Below are 12,174 nucleotides of genomic sequence, written 5' to 3' on the forward strand. Positions count from 1 at the left end.
ACTGTGTATTGGTATTAATTGTCAGAGATGAGTTTCCTTAACGACTGCTGTTACGGTTTATGATAGTGAGCCGTTTCATTATAGAATATGGAGGTAGGAATCTGTCATTGATAACTGCAAAGCATTATTTGTAAAATAATACCGTCGTGTTTTGTATTGTCAGATCAGGTAGGAAGGACGCAATCTTACCGTGTAATCACCATTGAAATAATCTAGGCATAATTAGTTTTTTCATGTATCCTTTGTAACGATTCCACTTTTCTGTACAGCGATACTTTTAAAGACCGTATCACAAGTTCGAGGTGCCGTATCGGGCAGTTGAATCTTGATTTTATCCATAAACACGAGGATATTGAATTTTATTATAGTGCTTCATGATCAACGACATGTTGTAGATTGTTCTGCAAAATGTTTTTTTTTGCCTGGCGCAATCTATCGAAAATTATCATTATTGAATGCCTGATATGATAGCATCTGATAGAGGTGACTTTCGCAAGGCTAGGCTATGAAACCTGTAACTAAATATTCCAAAAACTCGGGCTAATACGAAAAGACTCAAAGTCCGTTCTTTGACCAGAGTTCCACTTTTGTTTTTAATTTTCACATATCTCGACACTAAACGATCACTTCGGCAAGAATTAAAATATTACAGCGATTGTTGTTCAAATTGGCGCTTCCCGACAGATTTTACAATACAGTAATTCCTCCAAGATTCACCCAAAAATCTTTAAAATCGCGAACGACCATCTTCGATACAGTTGAAACATTAGACGTTTTAGCAGCATGGGTTCTGAGCATTTTGCACGCAAAGCAAAGCATTTTGATTCAAGCGCTACACTCTCAAAGGTCCTAAAATTTTTTGCGGCATCGTTTAAAATAAATGTGTTTCGAGATCTGTATTTTGCACAGCAAAACACTCCGAGTAAAAATTGCAGGGAATAATCTCTTCTTCGCAAAAAACAAATGCTGTATAAAAAGTTGTGAATTTATCAAAAAATTAAAAAAAAATATTGTAAATTTTGTAGTTTTACTACAAAAAAAACTCATTTTTTAAAAAGTTTTATTTTTTTGGTAACGAAAGTCTGAAGGGAATGAAAATATATTTAATGAGATTGCATCGCGGAGAAGTAATTGGTAAAAATGTTTTTCTTGCAACTGCTTTAAATATGTTCCTAAATTTCATATTAACTGGCAGACAAAAACATAATTTTATTACAGAATACGATTCTCATAGATATTTTAAATTTTGTTATCTTTCTTTCTATTTCGAGAGTTTTCCTACTGGAGCTGTAGAGCTGAGTTCACAGAAGGGCTCCTTATCAGAATCACTCATCACTGCTTCAGTCCAATTGCAGCAGGCCGTGATTCTAATTGTGATATCGACTGTACGGTTCAGTTGTGCAGTGGAATGAACTTGACGATCGCGTTGGAATGAGCGTTTATATGTGTGCGCTTGAGACCGGATTAGAAGTGCTGTAGGGATTACTAAATCATTGGGGTCGTTTTTGTGTTTATGAAATCTTGGACGTAGTTGTACATGGATGATCGCGATTGTATGTTCGTCTTTGTGTACCCTCGCGAAGGGCTCGAGCGTTTGGATGTTATTGTGTTCGATTGCGTGGGCGTTTGTTTGTCGCGTAGATGTTTGTGTGTCGCGTGTGCTAGCGTGTCACTTCGCATGCTTAAATTCGATTTTAAAACCGGGTGTCCATTTGCATATTTGCGTGTGTTCTTGGATGATCGCACGGACCGTTAATGTAATACTAAATTTTCAGTTTATGGTTCAGATGCTAGAAGAGAGTGAGTTCTCTATCACTATCAACTCTATCACTAGAGTTCCCGGTCATGTCGCCATGGAACGTATTGTCTATTAGATATTAGCGTCATTTTTCTGATTAGTCCAGCTGAGGGCATGGACCTAGGCGGCTAGAGTTGAGAGGAAGAATTTCCAGACATAACAAATTCATGATCGCACGAACACAGACTTCAGACCGCGTTTGTAAATTTATAAGTGCTAGAACGTTCACTTAGTCACCGGAGTGTTATCCTGTTTGTAAGATCGTAAGCGTAGGTATGCATGGATGATCGCGAAGGGCACAAGCGTTTGTATGTGAACGTGTCTGTCGCGTGCGCTAGAGTGTATGTAACTTCTCGTGTATAAATTCGGTTTTATAACCGTGTGGCTAGTCGCATATTTGCGTGTATTTTTTAACGATCGCGCGCGGATTCTGAATCTGATACTTAATTTGCAATGTATGGTTCATATCCTAGAAGAGAGTGAGTTCTCCCATATTACTAGAGTTTCCGGTTATGGCCAAAGAGGCATCCACGTAATATAAAATTACCCCAATAACTGAAATAGAAGTAACAAATCTCATCACAATAACTTACAGCAGTAAATATGGATGGTTTTTGATACAAACGGGCCTGATGTATAACACAATTCCTATTATGCCGCTATTCTATTATGTATCGCTGAGGTTTCTATTTTTGGGTTGTAACCGGATTTTTCCCAAATCATTTTAACCCGGCCGAAACCTGTTTTTTTCGATTGATCGACTATAGAATGTTTGTTTAGCGTTTTTTAAGAATCTTGTATTTAGATTTGAGCGACCGAAAATTAAAGTCGCAAGGATAGAATATGCTTTGTAAAACCCACTTCAACTATCTTAAAATGTTAAAATCGAATATAAACATCAAGCATAAAAATCGGACAGAGATCCTTTAGCATGAGAATCACTTAGAAAATTCTCACTCGAAAAAAAATTGCAAGAAACCTCCAGCATAATTGGCTTGTGGCTAAATCCGTATAACGTTACATTCAAGATTGAAAGTCGGATGAAGAAGATTCCTTTGTAAGAACCCAATGTATTTATTACGGATTTTATACCGGTTTTTTAATCGACTGTTACATGGAAGAGCTTCTTTTAGCTTCCGATTTTAACATGCTAATATATTTAAAGCGGGTTTTATGAAGCATGTTCTGTTCTTACGACATTTATTTTCGGTCGCTCATTTAGTCCCCAGCCAAAAATTTCAGCTCGTTTTTTATAATACAATAGTCATAGTTACCCTAATAAAAATCAGAATAATCATGTGATGCCAAAACCACTTTTATCCTGCTTGTTACTCATTTTAGAAGTTGTTTCACTTTTATCGAAGTTAGATAATTTTTCACCCAAAATTTACCAAAAATTTACCCAAAATTTACTAAACACTTCATTCGGTGAAAAGTAAAATTGAGTAATATGCACAAAAACATCGCACCGCAACCAGAACTCTCACAAATTGCAATCCGAATTCTTTCGGCCGGTGGTTGATTCGCAGCAAGAAACGCAATCGACTTAGCTCAGTTTGTGTTGGAAAGCTATTTAAATAAAAAATTGGTAAATAAATGTTGGATCAGCGATCTCGATTATATCGAGAAAGACTTATCAAAATTTTCAGATTCAAATCAATCTTAATGACAATAATGCTCATAAATCAAAAAAGTGCATTAATTTTCTATTATTAAAACATCAAAAACTCAAAAAACCTAAACTTCCCATGAAAAAAACCGTTTTAACCGGGAAAGAAACCTTGGGTTTTTTCCCCGAAAATTATAAAAACCCGATTTGGTACATCACTGTACGCCATAATTTTATAAACGCACAACATTATACTACGTTCACACTACGAGTTAAAGCGTGGTTTAACGCTATCTATGACATCTATGACATGTTTCTTGTTGCTAATTATAATAACGTATTTTAACTCTGTAGTGTAAACATAGTATTAGAGTCAAAAAAGCGCTTCTTTGCACAAGAAGAAATTGATTACGGAATATAAAAGTGAGTGTACACGAATTTTGCACTTGCACTCATCATGTTCCTTGTGTGTATCAAGCTACCCAATCAGTTTATCTGGCTGAAAATCTAATGTAAATGTAAAGACTCTATTGTACTTAACAGTCTCGTTTCTGTATCTAATGTTCTTCGAGTATGATTAAATTTTTGGTTCAACCTTTCAAATGAAATTAAAGGAAAACGTGTTAATCTATGTAAATGGAAAATTTTAGAGAGTTCTAGAATCCACTGCATATTTTAATTGCATTATATCTCAGAACTACAGAATACAATCGAACTGCAGTGGTAATAATTTGGTTCCGAAAAAGATTAAAAATAGAAATTGTATAATTCGGATCATATTGACATACCTTCATAGGAGGCAAATTGAGTTGAACCAAATGTGTACCTACATCGAGCACTATATTTTTCATAACGGAAATTAATCGGGTAAATTGCGTTTCGACTTAGAGTACTTCCACTTCCACTGAAGTTGGAAATTCCGTACAAATTCCGGACAAATCCGTACAAGTATTTTTTCCGGACACACGACCAAAAATCCGTACTGTCCTCCCAAATTCCGTACGGTTGGTCAGCTTACTCATGACCTATGTTCATGCTGTGATTCGTCGCTAGGTGCAATCTGCATTTTCATCTACACGACATATCAAAAATCCGTTTTCCGAATCCGTCCAACTTTCCGCAATGACGAATTTCGCGCCAAATCATATTCACAGTTGGCAGCACCCTCTCAGATTCTAATGAAACTTTCTGTACATGAAGGCTTTGTCACAAAAAGCCACTTTGCATATTTTGTTTTTCCAAAAATGATCTAGACTGTCTTTTGAAAAGGGCCAAACTTTTTGTTACCAATTTTTTTTTTAAATGGCTATAGTCTAAAAATGACAAATCTTACAAAAAAATTTTGTAGGAGTGGTTTTCACGAAATTAGTCAAATTTTCGAATAAAAATATTGAAAAAATTATTGGCTCCTACACTGAAAAAATCGATATTAAAAATTTAAAGTCGATTTACAAAAAAAAACTTGGATAAAAAAAAATTGGATAAAATTTTGTTTCAAGATAGATAATTATGTTTCCTACCTACTGTCAAAAATTCTAGTTTGGCAATTTTAGGGAAAAAAAAGTTATTTGTAAAAAACTTTTCCTTGTTGAAACTGAATTTTTTTCTTCAGTGTATTTTTATCGAAAACTAAATCAATAATAGCCGTAAGCTCAAACGCGTACTAACTATATTTAAACCGGACTAACTTTTAAACCGGCCTAAACTATTTTGTAAGCTTTAACCCAACGATGCTGTCATTTATATGGCTGCGTTCTGATCTGCGATACACGACAATGTTAAAAAACAACAAATTCATGTTAAAGAAAATGAGTAAATTAAACAACATGGAGAATTGTTTTTCATTCCGATATTTTCTTGCAGTAAAATAGCTTTTCTTCGTCATATGTCTCGTTCCATAGCGTGTGAGAACAATTTTGTCACCATGTAATTGATATGTTTCTGAACTTAGAACTTTAACTTGGTGGATAGTTTATAGTTGGCCGATAATGTACAGCTTTTTGTAGTGACATAATATTTAATGCACAAAAGAAAATAAGTTTGAAGTGGTTGAACAAAAGAGATTATAACTACTAGAGGGAGCAAAGCGCTACTGTCTCCATGTATTCACGGACTGGAACATGGGGTCTCGCTCTAGCATATTGTATCCCATTACTTTGACAGGTTTAAACCCGGGCAATATGTGTCAAACTAATGGGCCTGGCATATGTAAGAGCGAGATGATAAATTTTCAGTGTTAACAGCGATATGCGACCTCTAGTAGTTATAATCCCTTTGGGTTGAACCATCGTTTGTAACTGGTGCCATGATAGTTATTTTAAACTTTGATTAAAAATTGGTTGAAATATTTCAATTTGAATTCAAAATAACCTGTGAATATCATTATAACTGAACACGATACCTGTCGACACGGGGGGAGAATATTTATATTCGTTTCAAGCTAATTTTCACAAGTTTGGAATAAATATCAATTACAAATATAGGTTAGATCACACTCTGCGAATTAAAATTGTGCAAGTTTTTTTTCAGCGAAGCTTAAAGAAAAAGTAAACAAAAGTCAAACAAAAAATTAAACTTTGACAGAATGATCACAAGTGTTATATTTAATATTGCATATTTCTGTAATGCATCAATGCAGATTGGAACGATTTTATTTGCTAACAACGATTCTACGATTTTATAAATAAACAGAAATGAAAGTTTTGAGCATCCTAGTAATATATTTTTACGAACAAATATATTGCGTTCGCAATCAATTATAAAATATTTTTATTTGGATGTTTTATGTGAGTTTATTCATAAAGAAAAAATGCGTATATTTAAAATCTTTTATTTAATATTTGCTTAGGGTATTTATAGTATTACTTTGTAAGCAGTTAACATTCTGATTCAATTTGTGAACTGGTAGTGAAAAGAGGAAAATTTATAAAATAGTGCATTTTACGATCTATATCCGATTGTCATTTATTTGGATCTATCCAATGAAAAAAAAAACTATTTTTTTCGTTATTCACTTTCATTGATGTGAGATACGACAGATATATGGGCAATAATTCGTGATAACATGTTATTGATTTATATTAAGGAATAAAATGATCCCACTTATTCTTACAGCGATATGTAAAAGAAAATAATCAAAACAATTCTTATTGCAGTTTTGATTCGAATCCGCAAAAACAACTTTGATCTGAATATGAGATAATCGATTCGATATATCCAAATGCTCTCCTGTAACTCTTCGATGAGCAATTGGAATCAAGCGTGTAGAGAGAAGGAAAGAACAGAGAAATCAAAAATACAGGTAAATATAGTTCGACGGTGATTGTCTTTCATACCTGTTAAAACTGGCTTATTTATTGCCATCTTTATTGCGAGCAAAGAGAGTCATATTGATCCAGAAGAAAGCCGAAGAGAGGATTGAAAATAACGAAGTATGCGCAAGAGGAGCATGTCATATTTTTTTCTTTTTCCGGTAACATGATGCTGCCATTTGCATTACTGCGTTCTGATCGGCAGTACACGGCAATGTTAAAAACCGTACAATGAGGTTAATAGAAAATTCACTGTTTATGCCATTTAATAGTCTGACGTATTTATATTTAGTTAAAATAATTTTGGAATCCTCGATTTAGCTTAAACAAAGTAACATTAGAATTATTTAATGGCATATTCGTTTTTGACAGTGCACTACACCGGTGTAGTCGGTGCTACACTCATTCAAACTTGGGTGTAATCAGTCTATCTCTTTCTTTGCACTACACCGGTGTAGCACCAAGAAAAAACGAAAACGCCATAAGATTCAAGTGGCTAATACTACGTTCACACAACAAGTAAAAACGTGTTTTAACGCTATCTCGATGACATTTTTCTTGTTGCTAATTATTATAACATGTTTAAACTCCGTAGTGTGAACGTGGTATACAACGTTATTTCGCTATTTTGCTAATAATGGTGCATACTATCGTGAACGTTATAGAGTTGTATTGTTAGTCGCTAGCCACTCCAAGGATTTAAAAAGCTTCTCTAACATTATATTTAGTAGTCAGACAGTTCAGCCAAATCTGACTATTTCAAATTAAATCAAATGCTTACAGAACAATAATGGAAGCTTACCTTTTTTAGAATCGTTTGTATTAGTTGCTGTTCTGCAGCACATGAAAAAGCCAAAAACAATTATTTATTTGCTTCAGATAATTATGTGGTCATTGGAAAAGAAATCTGACATTTTAGACTGGTGGGGCTTATTATACCATCCTACCCAACTACTCCACTAACCATGAATATAGAATTTGGCAGACCTACTTTGAAAATGAAGTAATTCAAATTATCAGCACGATTATCTAATCAATCCTGAAATACCAAAAGTTCAGTAATTGAGCTGAGAATTTGACAACTTCAAAAGCTGATTTTCAACGAAGTAAATCTGTTAAATGGGTTAAATTGCTGAGCTTTCCACAAAATTTGAGAAAGCTTCAAATCCCGGTTACAAAATAATAAATTACACCTCGACAAAATGCGGTGTAAACCGTAACTCAAAATTTCCTGGACCAATCCTACTGAATTTTGCACAGTTTATTTTCTTCACATCATTGCCCAGGTAACTACAAAAACTTTTTGCAAAATGCCTAATATTATTATTTTTTCAATAGAATTTTCATCGTTTTTTAACAATAATCGGACTTTTGCTTCAAAGTGCTACGAAAAGTTCGAAAATCGACCAAGAAATAAAAGCTCCATTAGTTACTTGTGGAGTGATGTTAAAAACAACTATGCAAATTTATCAACGATTGGTCCAGCAGAAACCAGTTTTCGACGTGGCACCTGACTGAATAGACAATTTTTGCATCGGAAAAAATAAGGGATGCATTTTTTAGCCGACAATACTTTACACAACCCCCTTAAGTTCCGACACGATTTAGACGATTCTTCCGCATTAAACTTTTTGTGTCATTTTTCCAAGTCATTTGCCCAGTCTCAACTTTCACAACTTCTTTCAAACCCTGTGCATTTCCGTTCTATCACTAAGAATTAAACGACAATTTGTTCTACAGTGGAAATGCTAATCGTCCAAGATCTGATGGAAAATTATAAATAGTGAAACAATATAAGCAAGTCTCAATATTATTTAAATAACGATCAAAATGAGAATATCTGTAGCAGATTGTTTGCCGTCCTAGTGTTACTTAGGTTGTATGGCATGGCTTTATTTACAATCTTTTATTTAATCTTAGTTTGGATTCGTTCGAAAGCAGTAAAAATATAAGAAAACATCCACTTGCTTATTGTGTTCTTTGTGAGAAGAGTAGAAGAAGTAGAAAAGGGTACACATTGTGATTATATATTCTTTTCTTTTCCTCTAGTTAAACTAACTAAAAAATTGTGGGTAAATTAAACAGCTTCACTCATTTTGATAGTCATAAGTAAACTAACAAACGAAAACAATTTTTATTTAATGCAGCTCTGCATCCAATTATAAAATTTCGGTCTACGGTTAGTTTCAAAATGATTCGACTTCTGCTAACCTGCAATATAACTCTTCGACATGGCATTTTCAAATGAGCGTGTAGCACCTTATGGATAGGACGATAATGAATATCAAAAAAAGGATATTTAAAACTCGATTATACCTGTTTTTCGTACGGGATAAAACTTGCTTACTTGCCCCCATATGGTTTGTGTGCAACATGGGCCATAATATTGCACATAAAGGTCGAAAAGTTGATTCAAATTATTGAGATGTATGCATGAGGAATATGGCGCTCCTTTACACTGTTTTCATTTGGCTTCAGGATGCAGCCATTTTTGCAATGACAGGTACTAACGTGTTAGACCGGACTAAACTCAGGCCTAAAATCAAAGATAGTACCGTGTGGCTGTACCACCCAGCTTCAAGCTTACCGCTATAAAAGTCATAATCATCTCAGAATCCAATAAAACTCAGTTTGTGAGAAAATATTGTCTAATTTAGCAACTAAGCATACTTTTATTAAGAGGTTAACTACTTTTTCTATTTTCATGATATCGAAATTTTTTATTACTTTATCTGAAAGTCCTCGAGAACTCCTTGAGAACGTTTTCCCAAATTTTTATAAAGATCCGAGAAATAGATCGAAAGTTACAGCGCTTCCAAGCGCGCTTCATCTACCAAAAGTAGTGGTAATTTGAAATTTTAAACTCGATTATCTCGTTACGGTACGAGGAATACTCATGTACTAATGGAATTTTTTGTTTTTTGGGATTTTAGATGATCTATTGTTCTCCAATCGTGATCACCGCAAACCTCTCAAATAAAAAAATGGTTTCAGGGAAAAAAAACCATAACTCCGCCAATTATCAATTTATTTTTATAAGCTTATGCTTGTTTATTTTACTGAAAAATGTACTACCAAAATATTGCTATATTCCTTTATGTTAATTCAAACTTTCTTCACATTTTTTTCACTATCAGGTATGTAACCCCTTAATCAAGAATCCCATTGAAAAGAGTTTATGTGGTAAACAAATATTTCATTTTTACTTTTTTATTTTCTTGTTAAGTGCTGAGGAAGAATCAAAGAAAGAAATAACCACCACAACATTATGTATTGAATTTTACATAATTTTTTATTATATTATTTTATATATTACATTTGTCTTAAAACTATCTTCATGCATGCTATTTTGTATTATTTCTATGCAACGAAAATACCTTTGGTTCTGCTGCTCCATCAGACATAAAATAAATTTTAGAAAAGTTTGTCAATAAAATTTATCAGTTTTGAACGCAACAAATGAACTGCAGTCTTCAAGTCTTCCAGTCTTTTAGTCTTCCAATCTTCCAGTCTTCATGCAAGTTTGTTATGAATATATACCAAATTCGTTACTGATACTTTTTGCATGTACCATGCAACTAGCAGCTGGAAAAATGGATTCTGAGATGATTATGACTTTCATTGGTTTAGTTTTCGATAGAAATACACTGAAAAAAAAATCAGTTTGGACAAGAAAAAGTTTTTTTCAAATAACTTTTTTCCTTCAAAGTCCCCAACTTAAATTTTTGACGGTAGGTAGGGACCATAATTACCTATCTGGCAACAAAATTTTATTCAAATCAAAAATTAAATCGACTTTAAATTTTTAAAATCGATTTTGTTCAGTGTAGGAGTAAATGAAAGAATTTTTTCAATATTTTTATTCAAAAATTTGACTAATTTTGCGAAAACCACTCCTACAAGATTTTTTTGTAGGATTTGTTATTTTTAGACTATAGCCATATGAAAAAAAAAATTTTTGAAAAAGTTTGGCCCTTTTCAAAAGACAGTCTAGATCATTTTTGGGAAAACAAAGTATGCAAAGTGGCTTTTTGTGACAAAGTTCTCATATACAGATGTGTTAATTTCAATCTATCAATTCCATCTGTAAGATCGACGATTGATTAGTAATGGAGAACAAAATTTATTTATTTTTTAAAAGTTCTGCGTTTTTTAAACAAAATTGTTCATTAATATTCACGAAACAAAAGATAACAATCCCAGGAGCAAATGTCATGATAACAATTTTCAGTCTTTGAAACTTTTTTTTGTTATTGTATATTTTCGAAGTTTTAGGAATAAAACATTTATTTCAAGATATATTTTCCATAACAAATGATAAAATTCATTTTCTCGAGTATTTTTTAAATACCATGTAGCGCCATCTACGTAAGTTATAAAGTATAAATGTCTTCAGTACATGTGTTAAAAATATGAAACAAACAACTTTTCCGAGGAAAATTTTTCAATAGAACATCTCTGTTAAAAGATAGAACTGATATAAATCAGTTTCTACTTATCTAGATCAAAACAAAAGTTGTCAAAATAATTATCATTTCCATCTAAGATACTTTGCTAAAGACACTAATCCTCCAGGACATATACCCAGGGCGCTAGAGGTTATGAGCGTCGAAAGAAGCATTCTGCCCCATTGTACGACGTCTGAATTTGATAATAACATGAATAAAATTTAATTTGCTTATTTTTTTCTTTCATCTCATTCCATACGATTGAATCCTTGAAACATTTTTAAAATCGTAAATTGAAAATCCAAACTTTAAAAACAAGGTTCCATTTTTGGCGCGGTTCCGGTTTTGGCAACAGAATAAAATAAAATTTTTGCAATGCTTAATGCAAGAGTCGAACATTAACTTTGGAAGAAGTTTGCTCTTTATCTTTGTAGTGAACTGAACTTGTTTGAGAAAATTTTAATTCATAATTGAGTAAATTGACAAAATGTTTCCAAAATCGAATTCCTTGAATCATGAGGTAACAAAATGTGTTTTCATACCCCGAAATTCAAAATCGGTTTAGTTTGCCTCTAAAACACCAGTAAACCAGTACTCTTTATGCAATGAAATCCGTCAAATATTGCTATGACGTTAAAAGTTCCATCGACATTGTTCAAATAGAAAGGTCGAAGTTCGTAACAAGTGACTTTTATACGAAGAAAGTAATTGAGTAGGAAATTCATCCAAGAATAGTTACAACATCTAGAACAAGCGAAGAAATGACAAAGAAGACTAGATAGCTTATGTCAATTTCATAATAATTTCCAGCCACCACTATATCGGCCATGTCGCAATGAAGTATTAGAAGAAAAACCCAATCCGTAAATCTTAACGCACCACAACGTGCGTCGGCAAAACAGGATCCACGACCACCCCAAGAACACGACGACAGAATCACACGTGCCGAACAAGCGTCGTGGTCGTGTCGTGCACGGTGAATCAGACTCTAGTCCTTCAGTTGCTGCT

Source organism: Topomyia yanbarensis, chromosome 3, assembly GCF_030247195.1.
Source record: "Topomyia yanbarensis strain Yona2022 chromosome 3, ASM3024719v1, whole genome shotgun sequence".
NCBI lineage: Eukaryota > Metazoa > Arthropoda > Insecta > Diptera > Culicidae > Topomyia > Topomyia yanbarensis.